The sequence below is a fragment of the Meriones unguiculatus genome, chromosome 9 (assembly GCF_030254825.1).
Source record: "Meriones unguiculatus strain TT.TT164.6M chromosome 9, Bangor_MerUng_6.1, whole genome shotgun sequence".
In the NCBI taxonomy this organism is placed as follows: Eukaryota; Metazoa; Chordata; class Mammalia; order Rodentia; family Muridae; genus Meriones; species Meriones unguiculatus.
Window position 1 is genome coordinate 35,371,639 of NC_083357.1, and position 17,767 is coordinate 35,389,405.

The 17,767-nt window shown below is 40.6% G+C and overlaps 1 protein-coding gene and 1 pseudogene across 5 annotated transcripts in view; one reads left to right on the top strand and one right to left on the bottom strand.

Annotated features, from left to right (window-relative positions):
• The window catches only part of Znf385d (zinc finger protein 385D), a 408,525-nt gene that overhangs the window by 290,319 nt on the left and 100,439 nt on the right, over nt 1-17,767 (top strand). The window lies entirely within an intron of this gene.
• Nucleotides 12,706-14,610, bottom strand: LOC110541228 (serine/threonine-protein kinase PAK 6-like; annotated as a pseudogene).

The following is a 17,767-nucleotide window of genomic DNA, read 5'->3' on the forward strand; positions in this document are numbered from 1 at the left end:
CTATTGGCAGAAACTGGACCAGCTAAACCAGCTCCCACTCATCGATAGTGAAATGACATCACATTGCAAAAAGAACACACATAAGGGCAGAGCATTTACTATGACTAGTCTTGAAAATTGAAATCTGCTATTGTGAAGTTTTAGATTTACATTGTTATGTTTTATAATGGAACAACAGTAATTTCAAAAAATTGCAAGACTTCATGGTTTGGAGAGCAACAAAGAAAAAATGTGATTCTAGAAAAGATAGATACATGAAAAACAGTGACTTAGGAAATCGAAGTTAAGCCCCTGTTGGCATAAGACTCATGTTTATTAAGTTAAGAATAAAAGTGAGGTTCTAGGTTATCTCCATGCATGGTCCTTGGTTGGAGTATCAGTCTCAGAAAAGACCCCTGGACCCAGATTTCTTGGTTCTGTTGTTCTCCTTGTGGAGCTCCTGTTCCCTCCAGGTCTTTATATTCCCCCTCAACTCCCTCCCTCTTTTTTTCATAAGATTCCCAGCACTCTGCTGTTTGGCTGTGAGCCTCAGCACGTGCTTTAATACTCTCCTGGGTAGAATCTTTCAGAGGCCCTCTGTGGTAGGCTCCTGTCCTGTTCCCTGTTTTCTCCCTCTTCCAGTGTCTGTCCTATTTGCCTTTCTGAGTGAGGATTAATAACCTGCACAGATGTAGCCCATGGCAGCTCAGTATCCAAGTGGGTTCCCTAGTAAGGATAACAGGGACTGTCTCTGACATGAACTCAGTGGCTAGCTTTTTGATCACCTTGTCCTGAGAGGGGAGCAGCCTTACGAGGCCACAGAGTAATACAATGTAGCCAGTGCTGAAGAGACCTGATAGGCTAGAATCAGATGGAAGGGGAGGAGGACCTCCCCTATCAGTGGACTTGGAGAGGGGCATGGAAGGAGATGAGGGAGGGAGGGTGGCATTGGGAGAGAATAAGGGAGGGGGCTGTAGCTGGAATATAAAGTGAATAAACTGTAATTAATATAAAAAATAAAAAAATAAAAGTGTGACCATAGTGCCAAGGGCTATGCTTAAAAGCTGAACAGACTGAAGAAGGGTCAATTCCAGAGACTAAAGATGACACCAGTAAATGGTTTCTGAGGTAGGATGGGGTTCCAGCAATACAGGGGGCACATTCTATTTAGACCAGGATATTCGCACAATTCAGCTATCAGGTGTTAGGATGGCCTAATACACACGAAGGATAGATGAACAGATGAGAGTTTAGAGGTAGAAAACGCTAAGATTAACTAGTGAATCTGAATCCTGACAGGTGTCACAGAGGCAACAATGTCACTGAAATGACTACATTAGCTGGCTGATTTGACATCCAAAAATAGATGGAAATGGCCCATCTGGGAAGATAAAGAAGGAGAAAAGTCTTTAAAACTCCATCCCCTAACTTTTCTCACTTCTGTGCTCAATAAGCCGTTCTCTGCATTAGAGGTCTCAGAAGAGTGCTTTGGAGCATGCACCTTGATGCCAGTGCCCTGAGACAGCTGCGGGGCCATTTTCATTTCTCTTCTCTCCACTCGGCCTTCAGTGTCTATGAACCAAAATGTGCCTATTTTTTGCTCCACCGATTTAATAGCTCCAGGAAAGTTGATAATGCAATCATAAAAGTTCTATCTGAGTGGACTGTCTCTAGTAACATCTCCAGTTATTTTTGGGACTCCCTGAACCCTGTGGACTCCAGGCACCTAAGTCCTAATAGCTGTTGGTACAGATCCTATGGAAATCCATTTTCCATGTGTTGTGCATGTGTATGTGTGTGTATGTGTGTCAATATGTGTGTGCCTGTGTATGGATGTCAGTTCCTATCTCTCTATCAACTGCAAAAACAGTTTGCCTCATTTGCATCATTAGACAAATTTTAGTCTACTACAAGCAATGGACAGCAATAAGAGGCCTTGTTCAACTTTAGTTCCTAAGCACTCCCCAAGTTATTAATAGGTTTGCACTGCAGATGTGCTTGTTATATACCAAGGCTTTGGGCAGACTTTCCCAGCAGCTGCCTTGTCCTTTGAGACCAGAAATCCAATTTTGGCTTCAGTATTTGGGTCATGCTTTTGGACAGTTTTGGAGACATTAAACAAATAAATGCTAGAACTTTCCTTCCAGAGAGCTGGGGCTGACTGGATTTACTGATGCTCTGAAAAGCATGGCCTAAGAATATAACCAAGTTAGAAGTAGAAAGTTCACAACAGACCCAGGGATATTCCAGTCCTGAATTCCCGATGTCACTTATGCTCTGATTGTGCAGAGGTGTGGAGCTAGATGCACAGAGGCTGAGGCTGGGTGGCTGGCTGGATTCACTCCAGCAAGAGACTAATTTACTAGAATAAAATTAGAATTTATTAGTATAAAGTAAACTTACTAGGATAAGGTAAAATTAGCATTCCTCCATTTTTGTGCAGTAGGAGCTTATATTTTGATGTGTGGACAGTACACATGTTGGTGCCAGAAAAGCAACACACATTCTAACTTCTTAGGCAGATGCTCTGCTTACTCCTTGTCAATGAGAATTTTTTCCCTTTTTGACCCAAACTGCAGGAAGATTATATCAAGTGTGGTGAACAGTAATCCTCCTTGATGTTGTTTTATAGAACTCATAAATCACCTAAAAGAGCTTATGGAACCTGGAGAGATACGGTGATAACACACAACATTCATTATTAATATATATTTATGTAGCATGGTGAGTGACAAAAGTATGACTGGCTTGATTTTGATAATGAGATTATATTTTCATTCATATCTGCTTGTGATGATAACAATAGTACATATGTCTTAGAACGGGCAAGTGGAGCACTCTGCTGTATGCATATTTATACACTATGGAGTACATGTGTGTTCACATGTTAATATACACACTACATTGTGTTTGTACATGTATGTGAAAGCTCTCTGCAGTGTGGGTATCTGTGTAAAAAATGTATCTGTTTGTGGCATTATATTTAGAAGCCTCAAAAGCCATATAGAATTTACAATGATGAAGATGATGGAGTTATTGGAGCTACTATTATAATAGTAAATGTAATATGGCATTTGCACTAGATATAATGCTTGCCATCTTACAGGCAGGATAGAGTGTAGATCCAGATTTTTAAGGCTACATTGCAGGCCATGTTTCTCTTTTGTTAGCCTGCAGAGTACCTTCTCATGCCAAAGAGACAAGAACTTGAGGGGTGAAAGCTCCAAGTTCACAACAGCTAGATGTTGTTGCATTAAATGGGCTGTGTGGAATTTGTCCTCTGCAATGGGACCACAATGTAAGTTTTCAGAGTGACCTTCTGTCCTTTCATGAGACTGGTCTGTTTAAGGATCCCCATGGGACCTCCTCAGCCAACAACTCAATATAAAACCATGTACACTAAATCTACTAGAGGAGAAATTGGGTAAGAACCTTGAATTCATTGGCACAAAAGATAACTTCCTGAAAAGTACACCAACAACTCAGGCTTTAAGATCCAGAATTAATAAATGGGACCTCATTTGCTCAGCCATGTTTGTAGCAGCTTTATTCATAATAGCCAGAACGAGGAAACAACCCAGATGTCCCTCAGCTGAGGAATGGATACAGAAATTATGGTACATTTACACAACAGAATACTACTCAGCAAGTAAAAACAGGGAAATCATGACATTTGCAGGCAAATGGTGGGATCTAGAAAAGATCATCCTGAGTGATGTATCCCAGGAGCAGAAAGACACACATGGGATATACTCACTCCTAGACCTATAAGTGGCTACTACACCTATAAGACAGGATAAACATACTGAAATCTGTACTCCTAAAGAAGACAAACAAGAAAGAGGACCCGGGGCAAGAGGATCAATCCTCACTTAGAAAGACAAAAGGGATGGACATTGGAAGTAGGAGAAAACAAGTAACAGGACAGGAGCCTACCACAGAGGCTCTACCTAGCAGTATATCAAAGCAGATGCTGAGACTCATAACCAAACTTTGGGCAAAGTGCAGGGAATCATATGAAAGAAGGGGGAGTTAGTATGACCTGGAGAGGACAGGAGCTCCACAAAGACCAAATATATCAGGGCACAGGGGTCTTTTATGAAACTCTTTCTCCAACCAAGACCATGTATGGATATAACCTAGAACCCCTGCTTGGATGTAGCCCATGGTAGCTCAGTATCCAAGTGCGTTCTCTAGTAAGGGGAACAAGGACTATTTCTGACATGAACTCAATGGCTGGCTCTTTGATACCACCCTCCCTGAGGGAGGAGCAGCCTTGCTAGGCCACAGAGGAGGACATTGCAGCCAGTCCTGAAGATACCTTATAAGCTAGGGTCAGATGGAAGGGGAGGAGGACCTCACCTCTCAGTGGACTTGGAAAGGGGCAGGGAGGAGATGAGGAAGGGAGGGTAGGATTGGGAGGGAATAAGGGAGGAGGCTAAGGTTGGGATATGAAGAAAATAACCTATGATTAATATAAAAAAATAAAAATTATTTAAAAAATGAGTATACTCCATACATGTCTTTCTGGTTCTTAGTTACCTCACTCAGTATGATCTCTTCTAGTTCCAACCATTTGCCTGCAAATTTCATGATTTCCTTGTCTTTAGTAGCTGAGTAAATGTTACACAATTTCTGTATCCATTCTTCAGTTGAGGGATATCTAGTTTTTGTTTTTTTTTTCTTTTTCATTTTTTACAGTCTAACTATTATTGTGAATAAAGTTGCTATGAACATAGTTGAGCAAATGTCCTTACAGTAAATATCTTTTGGGTATATACCCTGGAATGGCATAGCTAGGTCTTCAGTTAGTCCCATTTCCAATTGTCTGAGAAACCACCAGAATGATTTCAAAACAAGAAGTTTACACTCTCACCAGCAATGGAGGAGAGTTCCCCCTTTGTCTGCATTATCTCTAGCATGTGCTGTCACTTGAGATTTTAATCTTAGATTTTCTGATTGGTTTAAGATGGTATCTCAGAGTTGTTTTAATTTGCATTTCCGTGATTACTAAGATAGTTGAGCATTTCTTTAAGTGCTTCTCCACCATTCACTTTTCCTTTGCTGAGAATTCTCTGTATTCCATTTTTTTTATTGGATTATTTGGTTTGTTGAAGTTTAATTTCTTGAGTTCTTTATATATTTTAGATATTAGTCCTTTGTCAGATGTAGGGTTGGTGAATAACTTTTTTCAGTCCGTAGACTGTCATTTTGTTCTGTTGAAAGTTTCCTTTGATTTATAGAAACTTTTCAGTTTCATTTAGTCCCATTTATTAATGGTTGATTTTAGAGCCTGAGCTGTGGGTGTCCTCTTCAGGAAGTTATTTCCTATGCCAATGAGATCAATGATAATAAAAACTGCATGGTACGGCATAGAAACAGACTGGTGGATCAATGTAATAGAATTAAAGATCCAGAAATAAACCCATACACCTATGGACACTTGATTTTTGACACAGTAGCCAAAATTATTCAATAGAAAAAAGATAGCATCTTCAACAAATGTTGGTGGTCTAACTAAATGTCTACATGTAGAAAAATGCAAACAGATCCATATTTATTACCTGGAACTAAATTAAAGTCCAAGCGGAACAAATCCTCAACATAAAACCAGATACTCTAAATCGGTTAGACGAAGAATGTGAGGAAGAGCCCTTGATCTCCTTGGCACAGGAGAAAACTTCCTTAATTAAACTTGTATCCAATCACTTTACTTAAGGATTTTATCAGCTACAGAAGTTCTCTGGTGGATTTTTTGGAGTCGCTTAATGTATACTATCATGTCATCTGTGAACAACGGTATCTTAACTTCTTTCTTTCCTATTTGTATCCATTTTATCTCCTTTAGTTGTTTTATTACCCTATCTAGAACATCTAGCACTATATTGAAGAGATATGGAGAGACTGGAAAAGCATGTCTCATCCCTTATTTTAGTAGGAATGTTTTGAGTTTCTCTCCATTTAGTTTGATGTTGGCTATCAGCTTGCTGTGTTTATCAGCTTGCATTTATTATTTTTTGGTATGGGCCTTTTAACCCTGACTTCTCCATGACTTTTATCATGAAGGGGTGTTGATTTTTGTCAAAGGCTTTTCTACATCTAATGAGATGATCATGTGATTTTTTTCTTTCAACTTGTTTATATGGTGGAATACATTGATGGGTTTTTGTATGCTGAACCATTCCTCAGGATGAAGCCTACTTGATCATGGTGGATGATATGTTTGATGTGTTCTTGAATTCAGCTTGTGGTGTCTTATTATTTTTGCATCAGTATTTATAAAGGAGATTGGTCTGAAATTTTCTTTCTTTCTTTTTTTGTTGAGTCTTTGAGTGATTTAGGTGTCAGGGTAACTGGCTTCATGGAATGAGTTTGGTAGTGTTTATTCTGTTTATATTTAGCTCTTGAGAGTTAGTCTGGTAGAATTCCAAGTAAAAACCATCTGGCCCTGGGCTTTTTAGTTTGGGAGAATTTTGATGGCTACTTCTATTTACTTAGGGATTATAAGGGTGTTTAGACTGTTTATTTCCTCCCTTGCCCAGTGATCTTTGAGCAGGTGGTTGTTTAGTTTCCATGAATCTGTATGCTTTTTGTTGTTTCTGTTGTTGTTGAGGTCTAGCTTTAGTCCATGGTGAGCTGATAAAGAACAATAGGTTAATTCAATTTTCATGTATTGGTTGAGGTTTGCTTTGTGACTGATTATATCATAAATTTTTGAGAAAGTTCTGTGTGGTGCTGAGGAAAAAGTATATTCTTTTATATTGGGGTCAAATGTTTTAAATACATCTATTACTTCCATTTGATGTATGACCTCTGTTAATTTCATTATTTTTCTGTTTCACTTCTGTCTCAATGACCTGTCCATTGATGAGAGTGATATGTGATTTAAGCTTTAATAATGTTCTTTTACAAATTCAGGTACCCTAATTATTTGGGGCATAGATGTTCATGATAGTAATGTCTTCTTGGTAGACTTTCTGTTGATGAGAATGAAAGTCCTTCCCCATCTCTTTTGATTAATTTTGTTTAAAAGACTAATTTATTACATATTAGGATGGCCAATCCAGCTTGCTTTTTGGATCTATTGGCTTGGAAAACCTTTTTCCAGCCCTTTACTCTGAGATAGTGTTTACCTTTGTTTCTGAGGTGGGTTTCTTGAATACAGCAGAATGTTGAGTCTTGTTTCTGTTAGCCTGCTTTTTTTTTTAATGGGGAATTGAATCCATTGATGTTGATAGATATTATTGACTACTTTTTGTAATTTCCTTTTATTGTGGAGTTGGTGGTGACAGTGTGTTAGTGTACTTGGTTTCTTTTGTTTTTGCTGTTGTGAAGTTATCTATATCCTGTGTTTTCTTCAATATAGTTGACCTTGTGTTGTAGTTTTTCTTCTAATATCTTCTGTGAGACTGGGTTGGTGCACAGATATTGTTTAAATTTGGTTTTGTCATGGAATATCTTGTTTTCTCCATCTATGGTGAGTAAACGTTTTGCTTGGTTTAGTAGTCTGGGCTGACATCTGTGTTCTCTTAATGTCTGCATGACATCTTTCCAGGCCCTTCTGGCTTTCACACTCTCTATTGAGAAGTCTGATTGGTCTACCTTTGTATGTAACTTGGCCTTTTTTCCTTGCCACTTTTAATATTTTTCTTTGATCTGTACATTCAGTGTTTTTTCCTGTGTTTTTTTTTAATTTTTTACATTAATTACATTTTATTCACTTTGCATCCCAGCTGTAGCCCCCTCTCTTATTCCCTCCCAATCTCACCCTCCCTCACTCATCTCCTCCCATGCCCCTTTCCAAGTCCACCGATAGAGGAGGTACACATCCCCTTCCATCCAACCCTAGCTAATCAGGTATCATCAGAAGTGTTTGTAATGTCCTCCTCTGTGGCCTGGCAAGGTTGCTCCTCCCTCAGGTGTGTGTGTGTGTGTGTGTGTGTGTGTGTGTGTGTGTGTGTGAAAGAGCCAGCCACTGAGTTCATGTCAGAAATAGTCCCTGTTCCTGTTACTATGGAACCCACTTGGATAGTGAGCTGCCATGGGCGACAGACATCTGAGCAGGGGTTCTAGATTATATCCTTGAATGTACCTTGGTTGGAGTATCAGACTCAGAAAATACCCCTGAGCCCAGATATTTTGTTTTTGTTACTCTCCTTGTGGAGCTCCTATACTCTCCAGGTTTTACTAATTACCTCTTCTTTCATATGATTCCCTGTACTCTGCCCAAAGTTTGGTTATGAGTCTCAGCATCTGCTTTAATACATGGGTAGGCAAGAGTCTTTCAGTGGCCCTCTATGGTAGACTCCTGTCCTGTTTCTTGTTTTCTCCTTCTTCCAATGTCCTTCCCATTCGTCTTTCTAAGTGAGGATTGATCCCCTTACCCTGGGTCCTCCTTCTTGTTTAACTTCTTTAGGTGTACAGATTTTAGTATGTTTATCCTATCTTATAAGTCTAGTATCCACTTATATGTGAGTATATAGCATATGTGTCTTTCTACTTCTAACTCTGGATGATCTTTTCTAGATCCTACCATTTGCCTGCAAATTTCATGATTTCCTTGTTTTTAATTGCTGAGTAGCATTCCATTGTGTAAATGTACCACAATTTCTGTATCCATTCCACCAGTGAGGGATATCTAGGTTATTTCCTGGTTGTGGCTATTATGAATAAAGCTGCTATGAACATGGTTGAACAATTGTCCTTGTGTACTTGAGCACATTTTGGATATATGCCTAGGAGTGGTATGGCTGGGTCTTGAGGAAGCACTATTCCTAATTGTCTGAGAAAGTGCCAGGTCATTTTCCAGAGTGGTTGTACATGTTTACATTTCCACCAGCAGTGGAGGAGGATTCCTCTTTCTTCACAACCTCTCCAGCATGTGTTGTCTCTTGAGTTTTTGATCTTAGCCACTCTGATAGGTGTAAGCTTATTTTGATTTGTATCTCTCTGATGGCTAAGGACATTGAGAATTTCTTTAAGTGTTTCTCTGCCGTTCATATTCTCTACAGAGAATTCTCTGTTTTCCTCTGTATCCCATTTTTTAATTGGATTACTTGATTTGTTGTTTTTTTAACTTGTTTAGTTCTTTATATATTCTGGATATTAGTCCTCTGTCATATATAGGGTTGGTGAAGATCCTTTCCCAGTCAGTAGGCTGTTGTTTTGTTCTGACTACAGTGACTTTTGCTTTCCAGAAGCTTTTCAGTTTCATGCAGTCTCATTTATTGATCATTGATCTTAGAGCCTGTGCTGTTGGTGTTCTGTTTACGAAGTTGTCTTCTGTGATAGATTTAGTGTTTTGGTTAATAAGTGGTGGGAGGAATTTCCTTTTCTATCTAGTCTATTTGGTGTTCTGTAAGCCTCTTGTATGTTTAAGGGCATCTCTTTCTTAATGTTGGGAAAAATTTTCTTCTATGATTTTCTGGAAAATATTTTCTGGAGCTTAGAGCCTGGAATCTTCTTTATCATCTATTTCTATTATTCTTAGGTTTTGTCTTTTTATGGTGTCTTTGATTTGTTGGATGTTTTGTGTCAGGAAGTTTTCTGATTTTATGTGGTTTGTTTATTTTTTGAGTGATGTTTCAATATCTTCAATTGTATCCCCAAAGCCTGCGATTCTCTCTTCCAACTCTTTTATTCTGTTGGTTTTAATTACCTCTGTGGTTCTTCTCTAAGTTTTCCATCTCCTGAATTTTCTGTTTGTGTTTTTTTTATTGATTCTATTCCATTTTTAGATACTGAACAGTCTCATTCATTTTCTTCATTGTTTGTGGTTTCCTGTCTGTCCTTGATGGCCTCTATTTGTTTGGTTGTATTTTCCTATATTTCTTCAGAGAGTTATTCATTTCTTTTTTATATGCCCCTAATAACTGTATAAGCATAGATTTAAGGTAATCCTTTTTTTCAGCTGTATTATACCATCTATTTTTTTGTGTGTGTTTCTGTTATAGTCATGATATCCTGGGTTTTGTTGATTGTGTTCTTACACTGACCTTTAGCAATCTTTTTTTCCATATCTTTGGCTGTTTGTTCTGGAAGCTGCACCATCCATGCTAAGGTGGGTGTTTCAGAAGATAGGGCACAGGTGCTGTGAGGGACAGTAGTATACGCATAGGTACCTGGCAGAAGGGCAGGGGCATGTGCATGAGTACCTTGAAGGGCTGGTAGTGTAGGAACAGGTGTATTTAAGGGTAGGGTACTGGTGTATCTGGTGGCAACTGCATGGGCTTTAATTGTACATCCAGTAGCAGCTAAGGTGGACCTGGTGCCTAAGAAGTCCTTAGCTGTGGTTTACAAGCCTACCAGATAACTGTGCTCCTGGGACTCAAAATAGTCTGGGTTCTGCCACCTTGCATCCGGAATCCCATATGATTTTATTTCCACCTGGTCTCCAGAGGGGAACTAGTAGATCAGTGGTTTGGAGGTCAAGATGCTCTCCCAGGTATCCAGACACTGCCCTTTCCGGGCTGGAGGGAACTGGTGTCTGGCTGCTGGTGTGGAGGGTCCCCTGAATTGGGGGCCTGAATTCACTTGAGTATGCAGAAAGAGCAGGGGCTCACAGTTCATGACTCCTGACCCAGGAGATGGCCATGGAGGGGACCTTGATCTGATCATCCCTAAGACCTGGTGTGTGTGGGGTCTTTCCAGTTTGAGAAGTACCAAAGTTGTTATTTTGGATCCAGCCACCTGTTTACTCACTGGTTTTGTAGTCTTTGATCTTCTGCCCTTTAAATATGGTACACACTGGTCGACACCATCTTGGAACCTCGCATGATGTCATTTTTTAAACATCTAGTAATAGTGAAAGTGTACCACATTTTCTTCATTCATTCTTCAGTTGAGGGACATCTAAGTTGCTTCCAGGTACTGATTATTATGCAGTGAACATAACTGAGCAAGTGTCCTTGTCGTAGGATGGAGTGTCCTTTGGGTATATGCCAAAGTGTGGTATACCTGGATCTTTAGATAGATCTCTTCCCAGTTTTTCAAGGAACCACCATTATGTAAGAACTTGCAATCCTGCAAACATTAGAGTACTGTTTCTCTTGCTCCACATCCTTGCCAGAATGAGCTGTCACTTGTGGTATTGATTTAAACCATTTTGACAAGTGTAAGATGGAGCTTCAAAGTAGATTTGATTTGCATTTCACTAATGAGCTAAAGATGATGAATCTATCTTCAAGTGTTTCTCAGTGATTGGACATTCCTCATTGAGAATTCTCTATTTAGATCCGTACTCCTTTTTTAAATTGGATTATTTTGTTTTTTAACATCTTCTTTTCTTAGGTTCTTTATATATTTTTTATATTAGACCTTTATTAGATGTGGAATTGGTAAAAAACAAACAAACAAACAAAACAAAACAAAACAAAAACAGTTCCCATTCTTCAGGCTGCCTATGAGTCCATTTAATGGTGGCCTTTGCCTTACCAAAGCTTTTCAGTTTCATGAGGTCCCATTTATTTGTTGTTGATCTTAGTGCCTGCACTATTGGTGTTTTGTTCAAAAAGTTTTCTCCTGTTCCAATGAGTTCAAGGCTTTCTCCCACTTTCTCTTCTATCAGATTTAGTGTGTCTGGTTTAATGTTGATGTCTTTGAGGCACTTGTAATTGAGTTTTGTCTAGAATGATAAATATGGATCTATTTCCATTCTTATTCATGTAAACTTCCAGTTAGACCAGCACCATTTATTGAAGAAGCTTTTCTTTTTCCATTGTGTGTTTCCATCTTCTTTATCAAAATTTAGCTGTCCACAAGTGTGTGAGTTTACGTCTAGGTCTTCAGTTTGATTTCATTGATAACCTGTCTATTTTTATACTATTATCATGCAGCTTTTATTACTATAGCTATGTAGCAGGGCTTGAAGTCAGATACCTCTGGAAGTTCTTTCATCATTCAGGACAGTTTTAGCTATCCTCAGTATTTATTTTTCCATATGAAACTGAGAATTATCCATTCAAGGGCTGTAAAGAATTATTTTGGGATTCTGATGAGGATTGCATTGAACCTGTATCTTATTTTTGATAAGATGGCCATTTTAAATATGTTAAGTTTACTAATCCATGAGCATGGGAGCTCTTTCCATCTCCTGATATTATCTTCAATTTTTCTCTTCAAAGACTTAAAATTATTTTTGTATAAATCTTTCACTTGTTTGGGTAGAGTTTTCTCAAAGTATATGATATTATTATTTGGCTATTATGCAAGTGGGGCTTCTGGAAGTCAGACCTAGGGAAGAATTCAGACAATAAAATACTTCCTCATGGCCCTCTGGGACTTCATGGTTTGCAGCTATAACACAGAAAAGCAAGGATCCATACATAATTGGGACACACACACTCTAGTTGGCCTAGGACACTAGTGGATACTGCCTTTAAAAACCTGTGGCAGCTTGTCAGCTTTGCTGGCTGGTGTCCAGGAGCACCACACTTCATGTTTCTTAGAAACATCCCTGTGTAAATAACAAAAGGCCAAACCTGCCTAAGGGGGTCATTGTCATCCTAAAGACAACTGATGACTCTGGGAATTGAGGGGGTAGGTCTGGCCTGGCCCAAATTGGCAAGAGTTAAGGGGTAGAACTTCACATTCAATCTTTGGAGTGAATATTGAGAGAAGAAGGCAGGTAGGCCCTGCCAGTGGACTGACTGCCCAGTGTCCTTTGCCTGTTGGCACGGGTAGCAGGTACAACCTGGGACAGGCTAAACAGATTCAGGCCTGCTTGCATTAGAGCTGTATCAGAGACACCAGACATTCAGGCAGCCCTGTCTGCAGCATGAGCTCCTGGGCCATGGCTCTCTCTTGGGATTCCCATGCCAGCACCCATTCCAGGAAGTCTTGCAGTGCTGGAAAGATCTTGTAAGAGTTATTTAGCTTGGGTAGAGGAATGCCCCTCTTCATGGCTTGCACTGAGGGGTCGCTGAAGTTAGGAGGTTCTCCATCCACCATTTCAATCACCATGATTCCCAGAGAACAGACATCCACCTTGGTAGCATAGAGGGATCTGGAAGTCACTTTAGGAGCCATTCAATATGGGATTCCTACCATGGACTTTCTCATGGGAACATCTTTGCTGATCTGAGTACAGAAAGATGGTATGTAGGTAAGCCAATGCCTGAAGCACAGGTTCACACGCAGTAGCAATCTTCTCCTCTTTCAGTCTGACTTGGGAAATGATATCTGTGAGGGCCTACAGGAACTCCATCAGCACCCACATCTCCTCGACTACGAGGTAACTCTCGTATATCTTCAACACGTTGAGATGCTGGTGGTCACACATGATCACCACCTCATTAAAGAACAGCTTCCTGAGTTGCTGCTTTCGAAAGTCCATCATCTTGACTGCCACCTGGCTACCCGAGTGCTTCTCCAGGGCCAGACACACGATGTCCACGGAGCCCTCCCAGTCTTCTCATAGCTGTCCACCAGCAGCTGGCATTCACCCTGGTACATCACCATCCTGAGCACAGCCTTGAACTGCTCATGTGTCAAAAAACCTGTGCCCTTGCCAGCCAAGGTCCCTTTGGCCACTGTGGGGTTGTGCAGCAGGTATAGATTACTGGTGTTGATCTGAGCATACCTAGTGAGGGGGTGGAGACTGCTAGAAAAGACCAGCCTGGAAGTGAACAGGTGGCTGTGGCTATGTGGAAGGATTTCTGGGGGCTGCTGTTATCAGAGGTGATCAGAGGACTGAAGGTCTCCATGGGCTGATCTGAGGGCAAGGACTGTGCCTTGGTGACAGGGTTTGAGGAGGGATCTTTTTGTGGTGATCAGAAAGCAGAACTGAGTTTGTTCTGTGGTAGAGGGACTGGTTTGCTGCTGCTTGCGGAGCCTGTGGCAGGACTGGACAAGAACATGCTTCAGAAGAGCAGTTGCTTGAGGCTGCTTTTGTGGTTCTTAGGGATAGGATTGCCTTCTACACCTGGCCTGCCAATGGCTGAGCACATCAGGCAGGACTGTGGCAGGGCCTCCTCTGAACTATGCTTGGCAGCTATCACCCCATGACTCCCTGTGGACATAAAGGGTGAGGTGCCAGGTGGGGAAATCTGTAGTCAGGCATCCAGATGCAGGCAGTGCTGAGAGGCACCCTAAAAATCAGCAGGGCCCAAAGATTGTGCCTTGGCAGTCACTCCATTGGGCAGGGCCTAAGGGCTCTGTGACTCCAGTCATGGCATTTGCTTGTGACCTGCTGGTGTGCCCCCATTGCCGCTGAGGTAGAGGCCATGGGGATCATTGCAATTCAGACTGAGGACTTTGGAAGTACATACCTGGGCCAGCAGCTCGTTATCATCCCAGAACAGCCCCAGGGATTGTGCCTGCTGCAGGCAGGTGGGGCTGCATCCACGCATATCTGACAACTTCTGAATGTTGAGCAGTCCCGAAGTGGAGCTCGAAGTGGAGCCCGAAGTGGCCACTGAGCTACCTGGTACTGCCATCTTCACGGGCTGCAATCACCCGTGTGATACAAGAAGAAGCCACAAGCGCTTGGAGTGCCTCAGAGAATCCAGGATGTTCTGCCATTGTGTGGTGGGCCCTCTTGCCTTCCTTGGGGCCAAAGGCGGTATGGACAAGGTGCTGGAAGTTCTGCGGAGCTGATATCTCAGGACATTTCTTCTTTTTCTTGCTGGACATGGCGCTTCCTGTGGTCTTCTCTCCTCTGGATTCACTCTTCTGAGGTCAGATTTCTAGAGCATGGAAGAGAGGGAAGATCCCAGGACCTTCCAAAGCCAGTCCTCTGCTTACCTGCCTAGCAAGAAGCCATGGAGAGCACCAGGAAGGGTACAAAGCTAAACAGAATTTTCAAGAGAATAATATTAAATTGTGGAGAACCACTCACAGAAATGCCCAATGTCCTTTACTCATAAAGGAAATAAAAAAGACCTTGGAATGTATCTAAGCATCTGGTTTGGGGGTGATTATCAGTGTAGGTGTTCATTTCTGTGTTGGGATGGGAAGAAATTTTGTTCCTTGGTTTCTGTTTCCTCTCTGGATGTTCAGAGAGTACGTTGTCTGAGTGTTGCCTGTTTTTATAGCCTGCTGTATTAGTGTGAAATTTATGGTGAAATTCTTTCTGGTGTTGGAGGCTGATAGAAGGAGAGGACTGAAGAAGTTGGTCTGAGAGATCCACAGGAGGCATGTACATCGGGGAAGGATAGCAGCCTTTGTGTTCTTTTCCATCACTATAGGTGTCCCTGATAAATGGGCCTGGGATGATAGAGAGAGTGGAGAAGGTCTGTGGGCATCCTACTTGATCTTCTGGCAGTGGGGTCCTGTGAAAACCTTGAACAAATCTTCTGCATTTTGATTTGAGCCATGAAATTTATTCTAACCAATGCATTTTTAAGTAAATGTAAGAAAGAATAAAAACTTCTATGTTTATAAATAAAAACAGCATGTTGAGAAGAGGGAAGGACCATGTCTTTGAAATTTGGAAAATAGTAGAACAGGAGAGAGAGAGATATTGAGAGAACAAAGAGACAGAGAAGCAGAGAAAAGACAGAAAGAAAGACAGAGGGAAAAGGAAGGAGTGGGGAAAGAAATGGAAGAGGAGAAAAGAGGAGAGAAGAAGAGAAAAGAGGACAAGAGGGGAGAAAAGGAGAGAAGAGAGAAGATGGGAGAGGAGAGGAGGAATGAGATGAAAAGGGAAGAGAAAAGAGAAGAAGGGAAGGGAAGGGAAGGGAAGGGAAGGGAAGGGAAGGGAAGGGAAGGGAAGGGAAGGGAAGGGAAGGGAAGGGAAGGGAAGGGAAGAAAAGAAAGAGAGGGAAAAAAGCAAAAAATGGAAATGGAGCCATCTGTTAAGGCAAACTTTGGGTATGAAAGAAAAGATGCCTTCAGCTGCTTGGTGTGCTTCATGCAAAAGACTGAAAAGCCCTTTTCTGTGCATGTGGAACTGACTGAAACCTGAAAAAAGATATATAAAGCCTAATTAGTTTCAACACAAGTAGCATTTCTTAGCATATTTCTGATAGGCCATTGCATTGTTAAGTATTTTATCTCACTCTTGGTTTTGTCTGTTTCCTGAACTTCCTCATGATCAAGAATGTGATTTATTTTATGGCTATTATCCTTATACTTTGTATATCCTTAGCTCATAGTGAATAGTGTGACACATCCACCAATAAATTCACAAACATATGAGTCAGCCAACAAAAGAACTCCAAGTTAGGAATAATGCAAACACTCCTAACTTTGGGAAAATTGGAATACAATCTTGTGACTGATTTTGGAACACCTCTGCATTGTGGTTATGTTAAATGTGATCTAATTTCACCTTATACCATATATTCTGGTTTATGTTTCTCCCTTTGAAGTTGAACTTCCTAGCAGACCAGAAAACTAGTCAAGATGTTTGTTGTAGCAGAAAGACAGAGAAATATTGCAAGCAGTTTTTAGCCTCCTCTGTTTGTGAAGGTATTTATCATCTTTTGATAAGGTGTCACCATTTTTAGAGAAATGGACAGCATGTACTTTGTAATCAGAAAGGGAGGCTGTGACATGAGTGATGGGAGCTTTTATCATATGTCATCATCAAATAGAAGTCTTTGAAATTTGAGTGTTGCAAAGTCTTGTACTTTCATTTATGGCTCTTGGCTCTGATTCTTCATAAGGTAGTTATAAATGACTCATGACACCTCATTTCAAATTTGATACTCATATGTATGCATGGATGAATCTTGGTCAGATTATCCCTGTTATTCCTAGAGCATCCTTTTCACTTAGCTGAATTTTGGCTGGATTTGTGACTCTCTAATTTGAGAGATCTTTTCTAGATTCCCTAATCTAGTCTGATTCAACACTCTCCTTATTTTCTAATAAAGTATCACTTATCATCATTAACATTTTGCCTGTAACTTTTATAACTTCTATACCATAGCACTATATTTTGGTTTTATCTGTGCTATATTGAAATCTTTTGGGTAAAGGTATTTCTCCCTAAAACACCCACTTGCTGCAGTGTACTTATAATGACTGAGGGCTACTGCTAGTTTTGGTTTTGTTTATTCGTTTGTATGTCTTTGCCAATTTAGGGTTTAGGAAACCTACAAGAGACCTCAGAGTTTGAGGAACAAGCACCCCATTTTGAGTTTTTCTTTTGCTTGTTTGTTCTGCCTGCCTCCTATATCTGTCCGAGGAACCAACAGTGAGTGTACACAAAACAATGTCAAGAAAAAAATCCTTTTTTTCTGGTCCTATAGAAAGGCTACTCTACAGGCCATGATACTCATTAACAATGTACAGTCTACTTCAAGGAAATATCATGAAATAAGCTGTGCTTCTTTTAATTCTTTTTGTAGCAGCTTTACTTTTTTTATTTTTATTATTAGTTACATTTTATTAACTCAGTATCCCAGCTGTATTCCCCTCTCTCATTTCTTCCTAATCCCACCCTCCCTCCCTCATGTCCTCCCTGCTCCTTTCCAAGTCTACTGATTGAGAGGTCCTCCTCCCCTTTCATCTGACCCTGTTTTATCAGGTATCTTCAGGACTTGCTACAAAGTCTTCCTCTGTGGCCTAGCAGGACTGCTCCTCCCTTGGGGGGTGGAGAGGTCAAAGAATCTGCCATTGAGTTCCTGTCAGAAATAGTTTATGTTTGTAATAGTATTGTAATAGTTTGTAATTTATTTGTAATAGTCAGAACCTGGAAACAACCCAGATGCCCATCAACGGAGGAATGGATATAGAAATTATGGTAATTTTACACAATGGAATACTACTCAGCAATCAAAACTGAGGAAATCATGAAATTTGCAGGCAAATGGTGAGATCTAGAAAAGATCATTCTGAGTGA